Source organism: Lucilia cuprina, chromosome 4 (assembly GCF_022045245.1).
Source record: "Lucilia cuprina isolate Lc7/37 chromosome 4, ASM2204524v1, whole genome shotgun sequence".
NCBI lineage: Eukaryota > Metazoa > Arthropoda > Insecta > Diptera > Calliphoridae > Lucilia > Lucilia cuprina.
The window spans coordinates 25,613,691-25,633,525 of record NC_060952.1 but is presented as its reverse complement, the minus strand read 5'-3'; the positions used below and the strand labels follow the sequence as shown (position 1 = coordinate 25,633,525).

At 26.1% G+C, this 19,835-nt stretch overlaps 1 long non-coding RNA gene across 1 annotated transcript in view; it reads right to left on the bottom strand.

Annotated features, from left to right (window-relative positions):
* Window positions 1-18,874, bottom strand: part of LOC111681136 — a 79,274-nt gene extending 60,400 nt beyond the window's left edge. Inside the window, exons 1-2 of the long non-coding RNA XR_006940593.1 lie at window positions 18,222-18,874; window positions 9,275-9,492 (exon numbers count right to left, since the gene is read on the bottom strand). This is a non-coding gene — a long non-coding RNA (uncharacterized LOC111681136). The remainder of the gene's footprint in view (window positions 1-9,274; window positions 9,493-18,221) is intronic.
* Window positions 18,875-19,835: the final 961 nt, after the last annotated feature.

The window sequence follows — 19,835 nt, the reverse complement described above, 5'->3', positions numbered from 1 at the left end:
CAACACCTCCTCTTTGTGCATACCAAATTTCATTAAAATCGGATTAACCGTTTAGAAGTTACCGAATTATTTCCCTCTTTTTTTTTTCCTATACCACTGTGCTACGTTTTTAAGGCTAGTAGTTAGATAGTCGAAAGGAGGATGAAATACACGTAGGGCTGTATTGGGAATATTTTCAAATTTTGGTAACGAGTATTGTTGGTAACATAGTTATTTCATTCATTACTTGGTAATGAGTTGTCGTTATCAATAACATAAATTATTTTTTTTTTTTTTAATTTTATAGTCAGTTGTTTAAAACGTGTGTTTAATAAGGAATTAGATAGTAGTCGATTTTGGAAGTTTTTTCAAGAAATGTTGATATTTACATTTGTATGGAAACCATTCCAGATATAATGATAAAATTACTTTATAATGGAACATTGTTTAAGAGAATAGACTAGCAAACATAAAAAATAACTGTAAAACCATTTCTGGTGGCCTTTTGTATCATATACGAAATATCACAAAGCTGTATTGAAGCAAGGAATATATAATTAAAAGAGGTCTGAATGGATCCAATGTCTATGTACAGATGAGAAATTATGTTAATATTTGTTATGACAATATATTAAAAAAGAGTTCATAGTTTTAAATCTCTTATATAGGTACCTTTAAGGTATATTAAAGAAACCATTAAAGTTTTTTTTTTCATACGGTCAACATTTTTGTTTTGATTTTTTTTGTATTATGTTTTGTTTGACGTTGGGAGTATAATGAAAGACCCACAGAACAACCCACTTTATTCTATGTACATACATACATGAATACATATTCTCTGTGAGATACCCTTATGGTTTTTAACTTTGCTTAACATGATTTTCTTGTTTCAAAGGTAGTTTAGTAGTTTCTTCTTTTTTCGTGTTTAAGGTTTTTTCCTTCTTTTTCTTAAGTTTAGAGAACCTATAAGTTTATTAGCTGTCTTTAGTTCTTTATACTTTATCTGTGTTCTAAATCCAGTTTTTGTTACATTTTATATTGCAATAGTGTTTTGAATTCTTTTTTATATACCATTTGCTTCCTTGTTTTTATGACTTTGAATAAAAAAGAATGTGTTCGCCCAAAAAAATTTGTTTCATTTTGGGTATTTTTTTATTGCGTTTAAGGTAGGGAATGGAAAAAACGGCTGGTCTATAGGTTTTTTTTAAGGATAACTTAAATTTTTTGTCTGTCTGCCACAAAAATAAACGTTCATTTAATGAGGTCGACCATTAATGTGGTGTTAGTCTTGTATTTTATGTAATTGGTCTCTTGTGTATCGTATTGTATATATTTTTTGGATTTTCAGCTTAAAGAATATTTTAGGTAAATAAAAAGAAAATATTTTGACAAAACTGACCAGCAACGCTTAAATGAGTTCAGCAAATTGAAAAGTTGAAAGGGATTTTAAAAGATTTATTAGTAATTAAAATCCAGTCTTAAAATTATATTCATAAACAATTTAGTAAATCACAATGATTAATTTTTAAAATGTATTTAAATTTTAATTACTTTCCATTTAAAAAAACATATTACCTCTTAATACTCCTTTCTACTATGATTTTCGTAATCAAAATATTTTGTGTTTAACAAAAATTTAACTTAATCATTGAAAATAAAATAGCATATACTAACAAGTAAGAAATTATAGTCGGGCAAGTTCGACCATATAATACCCTACACCTGTTACAATAAGTAAGATATGATTTAGTTTTTTTTTTAATATCATGTTATAAATTTAATTGAATTATATCCAAATTTGCGACCAGTAGTTTGATAGCAAGTTTTACAAGCCTTATAAGTTATGGGAGTAAGAAAATAATTGACCGATTTTAACCATTTTCAATAGAATTCGTGTCAATAGAAGATCATGTGTCAAATTTCATTGAACTATCTTCAAAATTGCGACCTGTAGTTTCATCGTAGTTTGTAGTTAAATCAACTCAGAAAATGATTCTAAGCCAATATTAATGTGCGTTACAAGCTTCAGCACAAACCCAAAATACCCTCCCCAATAAAGTGGTGTAGGGTATAAAAATTCTAAGCTGTTTTGTGGTCGCATATTTTATAAAGCATCAATAATGAGCACACAAACAATTTATGCAAATTGATTTTTTTCATAGCTGTTTGTGGTAATGTGGTGGATATGAAAATCATAAATTTTAATGCATATTAAATAATTATAAATAAACAAAAATTTTCCATTATTAATTAATTTATTAGATTTTTTTTATATTTTCTATGCGGTTATTTTGTTAAAGCAATGTTATTACAAAAGAAGCATATATACATCATGCATTCAGTATTTATGACGTTAGTCTATGTGTTTTCTGCATGATTAACTTAATAAAATATTAGAGTATAGTGATTCATGTGGCATATTTTAATATATTCATACATCTTTCTCATACACATACGTATGCACTGTTATAGTCAAACTATGTACATGTATATGTATATTAAAGTCATCATGTTGATATCACTCCGTTACACATAAAATACATATGCACTCTTGAGCCTCCATGAAAGCGCTGATATTAAAATAAGAATGTTGAAAATGTCCCAGCAAAAAAATTAATAACAACTGTCAATTGTATTTACTTACCTAACAACCATGTAAGTTTTTGCTTGGCAGGGCTCGAATTTTTTCTATAAACTTTGTTGTATAAATCGAATTACGATATCGAAATTAAAAAATTTTTTACAAAATTTCTTATTTCGGCAAAATCTGTTTAAAATAATCTAAAATCTTTTTCAAATTTTGAACTTGGATGACATTTGAGGAAATTACCAATGCCATCCAATCACTTAAATAAGTACATTTACAAATAAGCAAAAATTGCTCACAAAGAATACGAATGTGGGCTTTGGATTAGTTAGTTCACTGTCTTAATCACAACACCACTGCATAGTTATTTTATCGTTCGTACAATAATAGTTTTGACGCTGAAAAGCTATTTTCTTGCTGTGTGTGTTAAAAAAGTTTCTAACGCGCGATTCAATAAAATTTGCATATAAAACGGCGAAAATCAAAATAAAGTAGGTACTTACGTATCTGATTATATGTTAGACATTATAAGAGTAAGTGGTTTTGTAAGTACAAATCTTTACTGAGTTTTTGTTTTTGTTTGTATTAGGAGAATACATTTTTGCTGATCAGTAATGTTTGAATTTGAAAAAGGGTTAGTAAGTTAATTAGTTAGTTTGAAAGAAGGATGTATAAATATCAAATCCGAAGAAATACACCTAGGCCTCTATCGGGACTGTTGTGCGCTCCTTAACCAGTGCCACGGGTGGGAATCGAACCCACCACCTCCGGTCTACCAGACTAGAACATTAACCACTAAGTTACCGGAGGCTACTGAAAAAGGGTTAAGTGGGTTAACTAAAAAACCAGATTAGCATTTTAATATTAATCAAAAATATATATATTCTCTATCTACTAGAAAAATATTTTTTATCCAAAATTGTATCTAAAATAAAGTAAACGTTAACTTGCTAAAGAAATAACAAACAATATTTTCTCCAATAGGGGAATAAGTTTAAAAAAATAAAACTCCAACAAATGTTGTATTTTTGTAGCTGTAAACTGACTTCCATGATGTACATGGAATATGTGTGTACAAACAAAAACTCTAAAGCATAGATTCTAATAATTTCCCAGTTTATCACGTTCAAAATTTATGAACACGTAACTAATGAAAAAAAAAACATATATGAATAATAGTTTAGTACTGTGATTGTATTGCGATCCATGCAGTCAGTCCAAAACACATGCATACATATATTAGTATATGTTGCTTTATGAATTTATAATATATTAAACATTTTGTTTAAGATCTAATAAAAATATCAATAATATTCGGGTGGTGGTAGAATATTTAAAAGTTTTTATTGCAGCATAAAGTAAAATGTCTTGATAACGATAGTTGCAAAACATTTTTTTAGGGAGATGACATATTCCAAGTACAAAGTAAATAATTAGGTCAAACTATTTAAAAAAATTATTAAATACATGTATATATATATATATATATATATATATATGTATATTTTTAAATATATTATGGTTATATGACAATATTTTATAGTGCAATTAAATAATTTTCAAATAAAATAAATAAAAGCATGTAAAAGTTTAAAAGAATTATATTTAGTAAGTATCAACGATTTTATTATTCTCTATTATTTATTATTTTTCAACACAAAAATTCTATTTAACTTAATAATTTTAAAAGTTTAAACAAAAAATATGAAAAAATATAATGTTAAAACACCATAACATGTTTAATGAAATCTTTACACCTTCATGCTTAATAGAGCATTAACCCCCTAGAGAAATATAAGAACATGAAGAAGACCAGAAAAGAACTTAAAAACTCATAGAAAATTATTTTAAGATATACAACAAAAACAAATAATGTTTAATTTATGGTTTTGGTTTTAAACTAAATCAACACAAACAATCTGTTTTTTCCCAAATAATATCTAGCACCCTTCCTTATCTACCAGCAAAAATCTTGACTATTTATGTATAATCCATTTTATCAGTTGTAAGAAAAGTTCAAATTACACTTTTTTCTTGTCTACTAATCTATTTTAACTTTAAAATTTTTTCTTTGTTTTTTCAAAGATTTAAACCATTAATCATATTTTTTTGTTCTTTCAGTTGCCACTAAATCAAGTTTCATGTATTTGACAGGTTTTTATACAAGTTTTTTTTTTTTTTTGATTTTTTTTTCATCTTTAGTTACCAAAAGAAGATTGATTTGGCAACACACATACATATGTATGTATTTATATGTGAATGTACGTATGAATGTGTACGTATGGTAAAACACAATGCAATTTTCCTTTGAAACTAATATCATTTTTAAAAATCATTTTGAAAATGCAATTTTATTAGTAAACTCAGTTGCAGAACAAATAACTTCATATTGGTATTTTTAAAAATAAGAAACGATGTTGTGTTATGTGAAGAATATAAAGACTGGAATTAAATTTGGATAGTTTAAAGGATTTAATGATAGAAAACATTATAATAAATAAATAGACTATAGATTAGTCTATAGTATAGTCTAGTCTAGTCTATAGTCTAGCCTATAGTCTAGTCTATAGTCTTGTCTGCATACGTATATATACTATTAGTTTATAGTCTAGTCTACAGTCTAGTCTATAGTCTAGTATGTAGTCTAGACTATAGTCTGGTCTATAGTCTAGTATGTAGTCTAGACTATAGTCTAGTCTGTAGTCTATTCTATAGTCTAATCTATAGCCTAGTCTATAGTCTAGACTATAGACTAGACTATAGACTAGACTATAGACTAGACTATAGACTAGACTATAGACTAGACTATAGGCTAGACTGTAGACTAGACTATAGGCTAGACTATAGGCTAGACTGTAGACTAGACTATAGGCTAGACTATAGACTAGACTATAGACTAGACTATAGACTAGACTATAGACTAGACTATAGACTAGACTATAGACTAAATTATAGACTAGACTATAGTCTAGACTATAGACTAGACTATAGACTAAACTATAGACTAAACTATAGACTAAACTATAGACTAGACTATAGACTAGAGTATAGACTAGAGTATAGACTAGACTATAGAATAGACGATAGACTAGACTATAAACTAGACTATAGACTTGAATATAGAATAGATTATAGAATAGACTATAGAGTAGACTATAGAATAGACTATAAAATAGACCATAGAGTAAACTATTGACTAGACTTTTTAGACAATCTTTTTATAGAAAATATAAAAATGAGAAAAAAGTAAAAAAGAAAAGACTATAGACTAGACTTTAGAATAAATTGCTTTTTAGAGACTAGAATTAGAAAGATAGAATTTTATGCAGTGAAATATTTATAATTAAATATAAACACCTACTTTATGTATTTAATATTCTAAAAATGTATAATTTATATTTAAATTTGCTTACGTGGGTGAGTCAAATGTTCGATTTTGATTGGACATTTTCTGTTATAAGAATTTTTTAATGCAGCATATTTGATATTATAATTATATGTTTAACTTCTTGTTAAACTGTTTTTTTTAATAAACTTAATTACTTTGTTGATTAAAAAATACGCTACATTAGAGCATATATGTTAAACCTAAAGTGAAGTCTCATGCTTATATAATTACGATTTACGATTACAACAATTGATGGTCCGCTAGCTTAAAGTACTTTCGATTTCTACGTAATGCTAAATTTTTTATTAGTCTTGGTTTTGTAAAAACATAATTTATGTAAAAGCATAATATCTTTTGTCTAATAAAACCTTTTGCAGTCGGCCTCAGTCATATATTTCTCATTTAGCTCTTTGGCCAGTAATTTGAGTCTCATTGAAAACCATTGATTAAAAATCTATGACACAAGCATTGTGGTGTATAATTTTCAAGTAACCATACACTATTATTACAAATAAATCAATTGATAGGCAAGGTATGTATAACACGAAGGAGGAAAAAGATTTTGTATGTCGTGTTTTATACAGACAATTCACACATGCCACACATTAGACAGTTTACATGTAGCATGCAGCTATGACAACAATAACAACTAAATCAACCAACCTTAAATTAAACTTTTTAAATATTTTACATTTGTTAGATACAAATTTAAATTGGTAAAAGAAAACTTAGAGAAATAAATGATTGTTTAAACCCGTATGCATATACATAGGTATATATATTATATTGTCTACAAAATTTTAAACCAACTAAATAATGCATTTGTCAAGAGAGTCTATCTAAAGGCACAAAAAACCCAAAAATTATCAATATTTATTGTTAAAGGGCCGGCTTGAATGTCTGGACAGTTGTGTGTCTAGTACACAAGTAGTATATAAAGTAGAATGACCTAAAAGAATGCCTAGGTATATTAAACTTAATGATTCCATACAAACACATTCATTGAATGAATAAAACCTTTTAAAGTGAAAAAAAGAAAAAAATAAATAAAAAACAAACATTCAGATAGACAGACAGGTCAACATGTCAATTAACTTGGTCGTTAGTTTAACAGAGATATTATTATTGTGCCACACACAATCATCAACATTAACTCAGAGGTAACAACTACATATTCATACTAACATATAATGTAAGAATCTATTAAATCTGTCTGCATATTATGTCCACAACTAAATAATACTGAGATTTGGGTTTTGTGTTATTTACTAAATACTAATAACAATAATCATTAGAACGTCAATAGTAGATGGGTTCAACTGTGTTTATGTAGACACCCTGCTGTTCTGTCAGAGTAAAAAAGAGAGTTTTACTTGAGAGCAAACTGTATAAATTTCAAATAATGAATAGCTTTCAGGACCATTTACTGTTTTGCTGGGTTTTCAAGTTAACCAGAAAATAGGGATTGATTTCTTGCGTATTTAATAAAGAGTACAAGGTTTATATGAATTCGTGTTAATCAATTAGTAAAACATTGGAAAAATGTTCTCATTATTTTACATTGATTACTTGTAAAAATGCTGGGTAAATTAACTTTCAAAACTGTTAAAAAATTTTGAACCACATACACAACCAATAGAATTTGTTTCAAAATAGACTTGTCTTAAAATTAATTTTCTTTTACTAACTTCTACGATTATACCATAATTAAAGGTTAACAAATTTTTATGAGGGTACAATTTATTGAGATATTTTTGTAACAAAAATAAATAAAGAGAAAAAATGTTAAATAAAGGTTAAAATTATGCATGAATATGAAGATATGTATTTATGATTCCACCTCTGTTTGTATAAAAGCACAGACGGACCTTCGGATATACCTCTATATTTAGGAAGCTGTTGTTTGTTATTATACATTTAGTTTGCCGACTGATGTCTAATGACCATTTTTTCTTTTTTGTTTGAATTGAAATTTTGGTAATTTTTGTGTACTTACACATGTATATATGCAAATTATACATGTGTATGTTCACCTACTGGTCGTAGTCCTCCGGAATACAGTTTTAACAGTCATCAGGCGCGGATCCACGGAGGAAAAAGGGAAATCCCCCGAAAGACGAAAATTGCCCTTTAGAGAATGACTTAGACGCCAGCCTTTATAACACCATGATATATAAAATTGGATATAAATAAGTTTTTAGGTAAAAATAATAGTTTTACAAAATTTTATCAGTCCATAATTGACATATAAGGCCCCTTCAGATAATGACTTAAGATAAAATTTGCTACAAATTAGTTTCATACGAACCAACATCTCTGAAAAATGTATGAAGATAGATATTTTGTGACCCTTTTCCCATATAAGGTCCCATTCAGAAAATTACTTTAGCGTTTATAACTGAAAATTTAAAAATTGCAGTATATCATTGAAATATAGCAACATTGTGTTATATATCAACCGAAATCTTTCAACGAAATTGTATATCGGTTCATAATCGACCCTAAAATTGACCTTACCGTCCATATAAGGTCCTCTTCAAAAATTGACTTTAGCGTTTATAATTATTATAAAAATGGCGAATTTTTTATCAAGTAAAATCTCTTCATACTGCCATTATAGCAGTGATTTTCGACTCAAACAAGTTTTATAGTAAGAAAAATCTGTCTTAGTCCACTCTTCACTCTAAACCCATAAGGTACATATGAACATTTTTATTGTTCTCTTTTTTCTGTTTTAATAGCTATTTTTACAAACATTTTGATAAAAACTTTATTTTGGTTAGTACATTTTTCTAAATCAAAGAATATTTTTTTGTTTGTATCTTAAAGGCAGAGTTTTGGGAAAGAAATAAGGTAAATATTTTATATTTATGTACGTATTAACTCTAAAGAAAGGTAGACCAAAGGATAGACCTTAATTTCAGCAAAACATACATATGTGTATGTGGAGCTAAAGTGTGTATTTGTAGTTTAAATTAAGACGTTTGCTTCATTTTTATAGCCATATAAATTGTTTTTTTTTTATTTATTCTTTCATTTTGTGAAACCTTTTTTGATTAAGGATTAAGTGATTCTTTTATTCTTTTTTTAAGATTTAATAGGTTGTACGATTTGCTTTATTTGATATTTGAATTTAAAATTCAATATTTTTGAAAGGTAATGTTAGACCTTTTAATATGTATATAGATAAATAGATTACAAATTTTTAATAATACTTTTTGAATTTTTTGTAATAGAAGACAAGTAATTGGCATATAAAATAAGTATGTATCCAATTATGTAAAATAAAAAGCATAAAATAAACTTCATATTAAACTTACCTTATTTAATTAACTGATGTTTATGTTAAACTTATCCGCTGCTGCAACTAACAACTAATTGTTAGAAAAAAAATCCATTTAATTATGGCCACAGAACCCTGACCTTTTCTGAACAGATACAGGTATATATAAAAGAACCTTCTTTGTTTTTAATAAATTACCCTTTTCGAATGAAAAATGGCAAATACATGCAAGTTAAACCGCAAAATTGTTGAACACTGTAACAAAAGGAAAGAGAGAGAGAAAAAGGAAGAAATATTAGACCCTGAGTTAAAAAAAAAACACAAAAAAGCATGAACAAGTTTAATCAAATGCAAAAAAAAAAAACAATAAAGAAATATAGAAAAATCTTGTTAAAAAAAACTATAAATAAAATGTATAAAACTAAGGGGGAAATGAACAATAAAACAACAATAGAAAATTAATAAATTCAATCAAAATGAAATTAATACTTTTAATCAAATAATTGAGAGTAAAATACAAAAGCTAATGTGTGTTAAATGCTATTATTGAGAATTAGAGAAAACAAAAAAAAAAAAAAAAAAAACAAATACAACAAGAACAGTTGTGAATGATCAGAACAACACATTTGAATATTTCAATGTGTGTTTTTAATTAAGATAATTAAAAAATAACAAATTAAATTTTATATTTTGATTCTATAGAAAATTTTACGACTATTTGATTGTGACATTAGTGTTTAGTGGTGACATTTTTTGTGGTGTTGTCAAATCTGATGGGAATTTTTTAAATTTGGCTTTGTAGAATTAAGCTAATTGAGATTAGGATAAGATTTTATTTAAATATGATACATTGAGTATATAAAATATATTTAAACTCTTAGGGCTTTTTCATAAACAATCGATTATTTTATAAACTTTTTATAAATCAAAATAATAAGGCACTTATTTCCTTATTCCTAACATAACAAAGATTTCTAGAACTTTTTTTAATGAAAATTTGTCTTCAAAAGGTTAATGATAAATTATTATAAATAAGACTGTTTAGGGGGTAAATATTTAACAACTTATTCATAAACAAAATTTTGTTTAACAAAAGTTTTTTTACACAAAATTTTCCGGCTAAATATGATTTATAACCCGTTTATTAAAAAAATGTTATACCCTACACCACTACAGTGGGGAGGGTATTATACGTATGTGCTGATTTTTGTAACACACAAAAATATTGGTTCAATACCCATCTTAAAGTATACCGATCGATTCAGAATCATTTTTGAATCGATTTAGACATGTCCGTCCGTCTGTCCGGTTGGCTGGCTGGCTTTCATGTAAACCTTGTGCGCAATTTTCAAGATAATTTGATGAAATTTAGACCAAGCATATTTTTTGGCACAGGGACGAAGCCTTTTGAAATCGGTCCATTATTTAACCTATATATTGTCTTAAATAAGTTTCATATAAGTATTTCATATAAGATTTTCGTAATGATCGGCCCTTATTTGACCCTAGCTCCCATACAAACCCCCATCAAAAAGCCACATTTAGAAAATTTTGTTTTTTATCAATAAATTGCATAAATACTTTGGAATAAAGGTGAAACTTAAGAATTTGTCAAATTTATCAAAAAAAATTTCCAAAAAATTACGAAAAATTTATATCAATATATTTTTAAATTAATCAACATTTTCTTTAATTGGAAACAATTTTTAAGTTTCTAACAGATGATGAAAACTGTATAAAAATTTCTATTAATGAAAAATTTAAAAGAAAAAAATTTTTCTCAAATTACAATATATCTGAAAAAGTTTTATTTTAATATAAAATTATGTACAAAATTTTTGCTGTACTGTTGACAACACTGTTCATCGAATATAAACAGAGAGACAATCAAGTTAGAGCTTAAACCAGATCTGTTTGTACAAGAGAACAAAGACCCGTAAACAAGCTTTGGTTTAACAAAAAGAAAGCTTTAAAATTAAATAAACGCGAAACGAAAACCATAAAGACTTCAAAATTATATACAAAACTGATAAAGAGTAAAAAGAAACACAAGTGATAATTAATACAAAAAAAAAAAAACATAAATAAAATTAAGTGCAGATGACTAAACAAATGTCCCTCAAAATAAAAAACAGTAATGATTTGAAAAAAAGAAACAAAGCAAAAATGGAAAAAAGCATCATATGAAAAAGTTATAAAAATTTTGCAAAAACCCAAAGAAAATAATCAGATATTTTTTTTAAATACAACAAACATAAGTAACATATTAAAAAAACTACAACAACAACATTTAAATTTCGACACGCTTTTGATAATTGATGATGTTGAAAGGCTTTATAACTTTTATAAATATTTAGTTATACGCTTTATTCTCTTTCTACACAAAAATAAGAAAAAAACACCCACAATTATTAACTTTAATCTCAACTTACTTTATGCATTGAGACAAAAGATAGAAAGTAAAAAACCAATATATGTAAAACCAAATGAAATTTTGACCAGAATATTAAAATGGGTCAAAAGCGTTGGCCTCAAAATAACGAAGAAGAATTAATAAATAAACAAAACGTGTAGAAGAGGTTAAACGCAATACTAACAACAACAATCGATAACCTTTATATTAAGAGCTGTATGCTTTTTCACATTTTTGTTTATTTTTTCCTAAAAATAAAGTTAAAAAAAGTTTTTTTTTTAATAAAAATTTATTACCAACAAACAACACAACACCTTTGCAGTTGTTAAGAGAATTTTTTTGTTTTGTGGTTCTACGAACAGGGGTAAAAAAGGTAAAACTGAAAACAACATAAAATCTATAATTTACGCTCGTATGAATTTGGATTTAGATGGAAAAAAATCTTTTCGAATATTCGAAATAACCGGCCAACCTCTGTTAAAAGGCCATAATTTATAATTTGTTTCGACTTAAGAAAAGCAAGCAAAAAGAAATATTTTTTCTCAAATTTAATTTTGATTTATAGTTAAAGACGTGCTGGGCTTTTAGGTTTGTTTTGTTTAAGAACATTTTTTTCTGTTTTAAATTATTAAATGGCTACTTGAATCTAATACTTTTTTACGTTGTTTTTGTTTTTTTTTGTGGTTTGAATATCAATTAAAACAATTAAGTTTAATTTTTCGGCTTCGTCGAACTTTTCTAACCGTTATTATAACTTGTAATCCGTTTTTATGTATTTTGACCAATTTGAACAATTTCTTTAATAACCAAATCCTTCCTACCTTTTAAAATAATTTTACTAACGACATGATATTTTTATTCAACATAATATTGATTTTGTCACTCCGTTTGTAACACATCTAAATATTCGTCGTAGACTCATAAAAGTATATACAAAAGTATGGTTAAAATTATGATTGTAGTCTAAATATATTATGGTTATTTTAACAATGTTAAAATATCATATTATAGTTAAAATCAGCTAAAACATTTTATCATAATATTTTTTAATTACCATAATATTGTTTGTTATACAGGGATATATTATGATCCAATGTGATCAAAATATCGTTAAAAATATGTATTCGAAATTAAATTTATTTTGATTACTGAATAAGTACAATTACAGTTTCTAAAAAAGTAAAAACCTTCGTTACTCAAACCGATTTGTAAGTTGAAATATTTGTTAGTAACATAATATGTTTTATTCGTTACCATTACATAGTTATTGAAAAAATAATTATTTTTCAGTGAATCATAATCAAATTTATAATTGCCATGAACATGAAAATGATTACAGTAACAACAATATTGTTTAAAAAGAATTAAAATAACAATTATATGTTTATGATAACAATATATTGTTACAGTGAATATAGTTTAGTTATAGTCACAATGTCGAGCTATGTTTTTTATCTGCGTGCAGAAAGTAATTTTTATGTTTTTTCTTGGAATTTTTTAGCAAGTGAAATCATATTTGACTACAACTAATTTGATTACAAAAATATTAACATAAATAAATTACTCGCATTTATCAATTAACAAAATAAAATTGGTTTAATTAAAAATATATCGGTACAAAAAAATCTACCTTAAACTTAAAAAATTGATACTTTTTGCTTCTTTGGACGTCAATAAACATCACTTCCACAGAAGGTAAAAAATTTAATTAGTGCTACTTTTGAAGTGGTGATAAATGTTATTCTTTTGGAAGTACTTCGTGCTGGGTAGTTTAAAATTTTGCATTATAATATATTTTTGATAGAATTAAAAAAATAATTAATTCTTCAAATTCGGAAGAGCTTGTATCATTGTTGAAATACTAAATACCTCATTGAAGGCACTATTCCGAAAATCACCCTGACGTTCATATTACTCAAATGATTAAAATCCATATATAGTGTCACCTTGCGAAATTTTCTTTATCTTTACGTCAGAGAATTTTTTAAACATTTTCAATAAGTCGAGAATTTACCAAAAAGTATTTTTAGATAAAATTGTTAAAATTACAGTTACTTATATAAAAAGTCCAGACGTGCTAGGTTACATAACGAAAATAGAAATTGTCGAGAACTGTAGAACATTGTTTTCCGATGGAAGATTGTGGTGAATTGAAACGTTGGACTTATTCACATTATTTCAATTTTTAAAAATTTCTCAAAAGTTTGAAACTTTATAAAATCTTTTCATGAATAGAAAATATAAATATAAAATAATAAAAATAACATTAATTTAAAGCATTTAAAGCTGTTAAAGGTTTCATCATATCCTAATATCAATGAATTTAATTTTAATTAATTTTAAATAATAAAAACAAAATATACAAATCAAAAGTAAAATGTGTATGAGTACTTAAGTTACACGTGCTGTATTTTGTGTTTTTTTGATAAGTTTATTTATAAAAATAAATAAAATTAAGGTAAAACGAAAAAAAAAACTTAAAAATAATTATTTACTTTTTTAAACAACTTTTTGGTTTTGTCAATACATATATGTTAAAGTATTAATGTTTCAAAATTTACTTATTTTCTTATACTTTTTGTAACTTATGTTTTATGCAGTACTGTAGATATTTGTAGAAATAATTATACAATTATTATTTGTGGTTTTGTATGCATACCAATAAAATAAAATCTTTAAGCAGAAATGATGTACTTGTAATATAATTTAAAATATATAGATTTATAAAAAAGTCACAATAATTAAATCGCAATTTCAAAATATAAATATAGTAATTAAATTTTATAAATTATTTGATACAATTGTATTAAAATTTCTTAACTTGAATGCATAAGAAAAAAAATGTTTTTTTTTAAACTACTCCATTTTAAAGCTCTTCCATAAGCTATTGTCATATTTATACTCATGTTCATATAATTTCTTTTGGGTTATTAAGGTCATGTAATCATTTCCCTAAAACCTTCATTGTGTTTGGTTTAAATAAATTCCCATAAAGATATTCCATTCACAAGATTACCGCAATAAATTTTTAGCTAAACATAAAAAGAGGAAAAAATGCAAAAAAAAAAAACTCTTAACAAAAATCTTTTGTTTTCTCATGAACATCATGGAAATGATGATACTTTTACTTGAACAATTCGTACTGTTGGATTGGCAAAGTTAATGTTGGCGGTGATGAAGATGTTGTCTACTTTAAAAACTGAATGTTACCTTTACTTTACATGAGTATCTTTTTTTCCGGTATCCACAAGTATGCATACGTAGAAATAAAAGTTATTCAAGTAATTTAACACTTTGCTACACTTCACTGAAATTTGAATAAATCTTACTTTTAATGTGCATATAGTACATATATATATTTTTTTTTTTGTTACAAATTTAAAATGCGAGTAATTTACCGTCTACATGATCTTTAACTTTTCAAACAGCGATACAGATAACTGGGCGTTCTGCTAAACACAGTTTTGTTTTCGTTGTATCACGAAAATTTATCAGTGTGTGTATGTAAATCATTGAATTTCCATTTAAATTCAATTGAGATGATTGGCATTTTAAAATGTGTTTTTGAATTTCTTTAGAAAATTCAATTTTGTCATAAACTGCAGAACAAAATAAATATATTTTAGTGTAACACAGTTGTAACGGTATTTTAATTAAAACAAAAATTGTATTCGCCCTAGATATGACATAAAACAAATTTTTAAATTAAGTTCTAGAAGATAATAGAAAAATATGTATAATAGTAATTTAGATATTTCTAATTATATTTAATTAGAAGTATCTAAAGTAATACTGAAAACTTCTTTAATTAACTTTAAATAATGATGAATGTATATATTTACTTTAACTTCATCTTATCAAATAAATTGAAGTTGAACGTTCAGGGACCAATAACTAGTGGTAATGTGTATTTTTATGTGTTTTTTAAATATTGAAAAATTTCTTGTGATTTTCGATAGCTTTGGAGCCTATGATTATGTCAAATATATGTACTAATAAGTATATCTTTAAAATTAGGCACAATTACGTTTTATAAAAGCATAAATTTTATTGGAAAATTTCATTACAGCAGGCCTAAATTTGACATCCGAAAATGACTTGAACGTCGTTGACTCCCTTCAAACTCTTGTATTTTGATGAAATTCGACATAGTTTAAGCCAACAAAAATCCCTTTACCTAATATCGATAGGTTTCACTTTGAAGTATACCAAATGGTTTAGAAATCAATTTCTGAACATAACTAGTTATGCCCAGTGTGCTTTTCTATTCTAAAAGTAATAAAAATTAAAAAAAACACTATACCAAATTTTCATATTGATCTCAAAGTTTTCGTACAGACATACAATTTTTCTATTTTATTAATATGGGATGTTCCATTCCTCTAAAGAAAGTCTGCCTTTTTCTCCAAAATGTTCAAATAGAAACGAATTTTTGTATATTTTATTCATATGAGAGGTTCAACGACACCCCCCCCCCCCCCCCCCCCCCCATTGGTAGTCCGACAATTTATAAGCCAAAATATTTACATCGATGTTAAAGACCGATGTTAAATTTTAAAATTCTATCTCAAATAGTTTCTCAGATAGGCGAATTTTTGTATTAAATTTATATGGGAGGTGCCACGCCCCTCTTGCTAGTCTGGCCATTTTTTCCATAAATAATCATATTGACACTAAAGTGATTCCGGCCATCCTTCAATTTTGTTTAAAAATATTATTATGAATGTCAAAGATGTCCATACAAATTTTGATTCTATCTTTTGTAGAATTTTGCCGAATTCACACATTCATTTTTATATATACATACACTGAAAATAATCCAAGCCTAATATATAGGAAAAATGTTTTACATTGTACGAAATGGTTCGTGGTTTCGCACCACGAAATTCTTTCGTAATATATATGAAATTGTACGAAATATTTTAGTAAAATGCAAAATAGTTTTATATAATTTAAAAAAAAAATTGTTCATTTTACGATTTTTTTTAAAGATAAATATTTTAGTTCTTTTAAAATAGTTATTGTAAATTAAAAAAAAAAGATTGCGAATTAAAAAAAAAAACAATTTTTTATGTTTTTAAAAAAAAAAACATAAAAAATTTTACAGGAATTTAGGTAGATGTTGATTAAACAATATTTCGTATTATACACGAAATTTTCGTATATATTACGAAAAAAGTAGTTACGATTTTTTTCTTTTCGTAAAGTTAAGCATGGATTATTTTTAGTGTAGATTCTATTAGATAGTTGTCGATGTTTTTTTTTAATAGTTAAAATCGTTACATTATTTCACTTAGCCCCGTATAACTGAACTCTCCGAATAGGGTTTTTTGGCTCATAACCATGATTTATATATTCGTATCTCGCCAAAATTGAAACTTATAAGTTTTATACTAGCCTTGATGACCCTGTCGAATTTCATAATAATCGAGAATCATTTGAAAATAGACCTTACGTTAACGTTGATTAATCAATAATATATTTTAAGGCGGTTGTAGGATCAAACATCAGAAAAATTAAGTCTAAATGTTAAGTTTAGATTAAACTTTTACTCTATTCAGCATTCAAGTATAAAGAAAGGTACAATTACAAATTACGGTACAGTTGGTACTTGGTCTAACCGATTTAAGAGCATTAAGAAATATTGTTTAGGCACTATCTACCACTTAATTTACACATTTTAGAAATCTGGTATTTTTATTTCAACATAATGTGCCCTTTTCACTTTAAAAGTTTTTTATTCATTTATTTTTTAAGTTACAATTAAATTACATATAATAATGTGAAAAATGTGTACTTGTAAATTTAATTGCACATTATAAAAAACAAGTAATAATTAATTTTTTTTAAGTAATGCAAAACTAAATGTAAAAAAATAAATAAAACTTGTTAAATTAAAGGGGGATTAACAAAGAAAACTAGCAAATGAAAATAAAATAAGAAAAACCTTAAATAAACAACAGTTAAACACTTGTTAACATTTAAAAAACAACAAAAACTTGCAAAAAGTAAAAACGAAAAATGCAACACAAAATATAATAAATAAATGAGAAAATGTAAAAAAACAACAAGTAAAATAAACACAGTGTAATTACAAAAACTAACAAAAAAAAAACCAACTGTGAGAGAAATTATTTTAACAAAAAAAAAGCGGTATTAAGAAAACAAAACAAATATTAAATACAATAACAAATAATAATTATATGAAAAAAAAACAGAGAAAATAATATAAATAAGCAATAGAGATAGACAATAGAAAAAAACTAGTTTTTAGCTAAAAACCCCAGAGTATTTAAATTTTTAAAGCAACAACAAGCAATTTTTATTATTTGCATGACTTTAACGGGAGCTTAGAATATAAGCAACAAAAGAAATGAAAAAATATAAATACATAAGAGTAAAGAAAAATAAAGAAGAGAGAATTAAGAACTTATATGCTAAAATATATTAAAAACAAAACTTAAAATAAATACACATGTACATGCTTGCACAAGTTTGCAAGAAACAAGTGATATTTATAATTGCTATAAAAAAACAACAACAATAATAACAATAAAGATAATAAAATTACCGTATTGATTAGCAGGTTCTAAACAGCAGGATTTTTTATTTCTTATTATAAAATGCTGAAAATTTTTGGGAATTTGGGGGAATTTATTTTTTGGCTTTTTGCGGTTTTTTTTATTATAATTATATTCAATTTTATAAATTATAGTATATTTCTTGTTTATTTAAATACACGTTTTTATTTTGTTTAACCAACAATGAGTGATTTTTTTATAATTTGTTTTTAATAAAAAATTTTTGCACACTTAAACTGACAAAAAAACACACGCACTATTGACAAACTCTCAGGCAGATATAAAAAACAGAAAAACCCAAAACTTTTAGACAGACACCCTCTTTTGCCGTTTTGGCGTAATTAAGAATTTTAAACACGTTTTTTGTATTTTATTATTATGATTTTCTTCACAAAATTTTTACCAAACTTTTTCTATTAAACACAAAAACTTTATTTTAATTTATTATTTCTTTTTTCTTTAAACACACTAACGCTTTAAACGTTACTTTGAAATTTTGTTTTTAAGCTTTTATTTTGCTTTCTTTTTACACAAATTTATAATTATGTTTTTTTGTTTTACGAAAAATAATGTTTTTCACACTTAATATTACCGCTCCTACGCACGACCGCCTTGACGTCTCATAGATAACTGAACTGAGTTTGAAAAGAAAGCATGTGTTACAGCAACGCTATCAAGTAGTGTCTTACTAGCATGATACTAAAGCTACATTAAACAAAAATTCCCATACACACTATACAATAACAAAACATTATATACTTATAGGAAATTGTAATAGATTATATACAAAACTCTCTCGCTGAGAGGGCATATTTTAAAACTGCTTTATTAGAGCGCTAGTACAGTGTTAGTGCAGGTTATTTTCTCATTTATTTAAAGAGAAAGAGAGTACTCTTTGTAGATAAATACCGGCTTTTTTGTTATGCTTTTTTAATATAAAATAATAAATAGCATGCTATAATTTTTAGTTGGTAGGTTACTGTGGTAGTTCAATACGCGTAAACGGTCACCCTTTTGAAAACACCAAAGTGACCAGGGTGGGTCGATCGTAGAGAAGATATAAAATCAATTTTACCCTGTCCCTGTAGCTGCAACAGCATTCTTTGAAGGGAAGCCTATGTCGCCATCAGAATTGCCAATTTAACGATTTTCCCGTTATATCTGACGTCTTTGAAGTAGAAATAGCGAGAACGACGTGTTTTGGCGGTAAAATAGATTTAGAGATTTTTTATCGTTTGAAGATTTTTGGCGTTTTTTCCAAGTCAAATCATTTGGAATAAATATTAAACATATAAAATGAAGTAATTAAAAATGAGTATAGTCTAGGTCAGAGTCTAGTCTATATTCCAGTCTCTAGTATAATCTTTAGTATAGCCTATACTGTCGTCTATAGTCGAGTCTCTTGTCTAGTCTATAGACCAATATATTGTCTAGTCTACAGTCTAGTCTAGTCTATAGTCTAGTCTATGGTCTAGTCTATAGTCTTGTCTACAGTTTAGTCTTTAGTCTAGTCTATAGTCTAGTCTATAGTCTAGTCTATAGTCTTGTCTATAGTCTAGTCTATAGTCTAGTCTATAGTCTAGTCTATAGTCTAGTCTATAGTC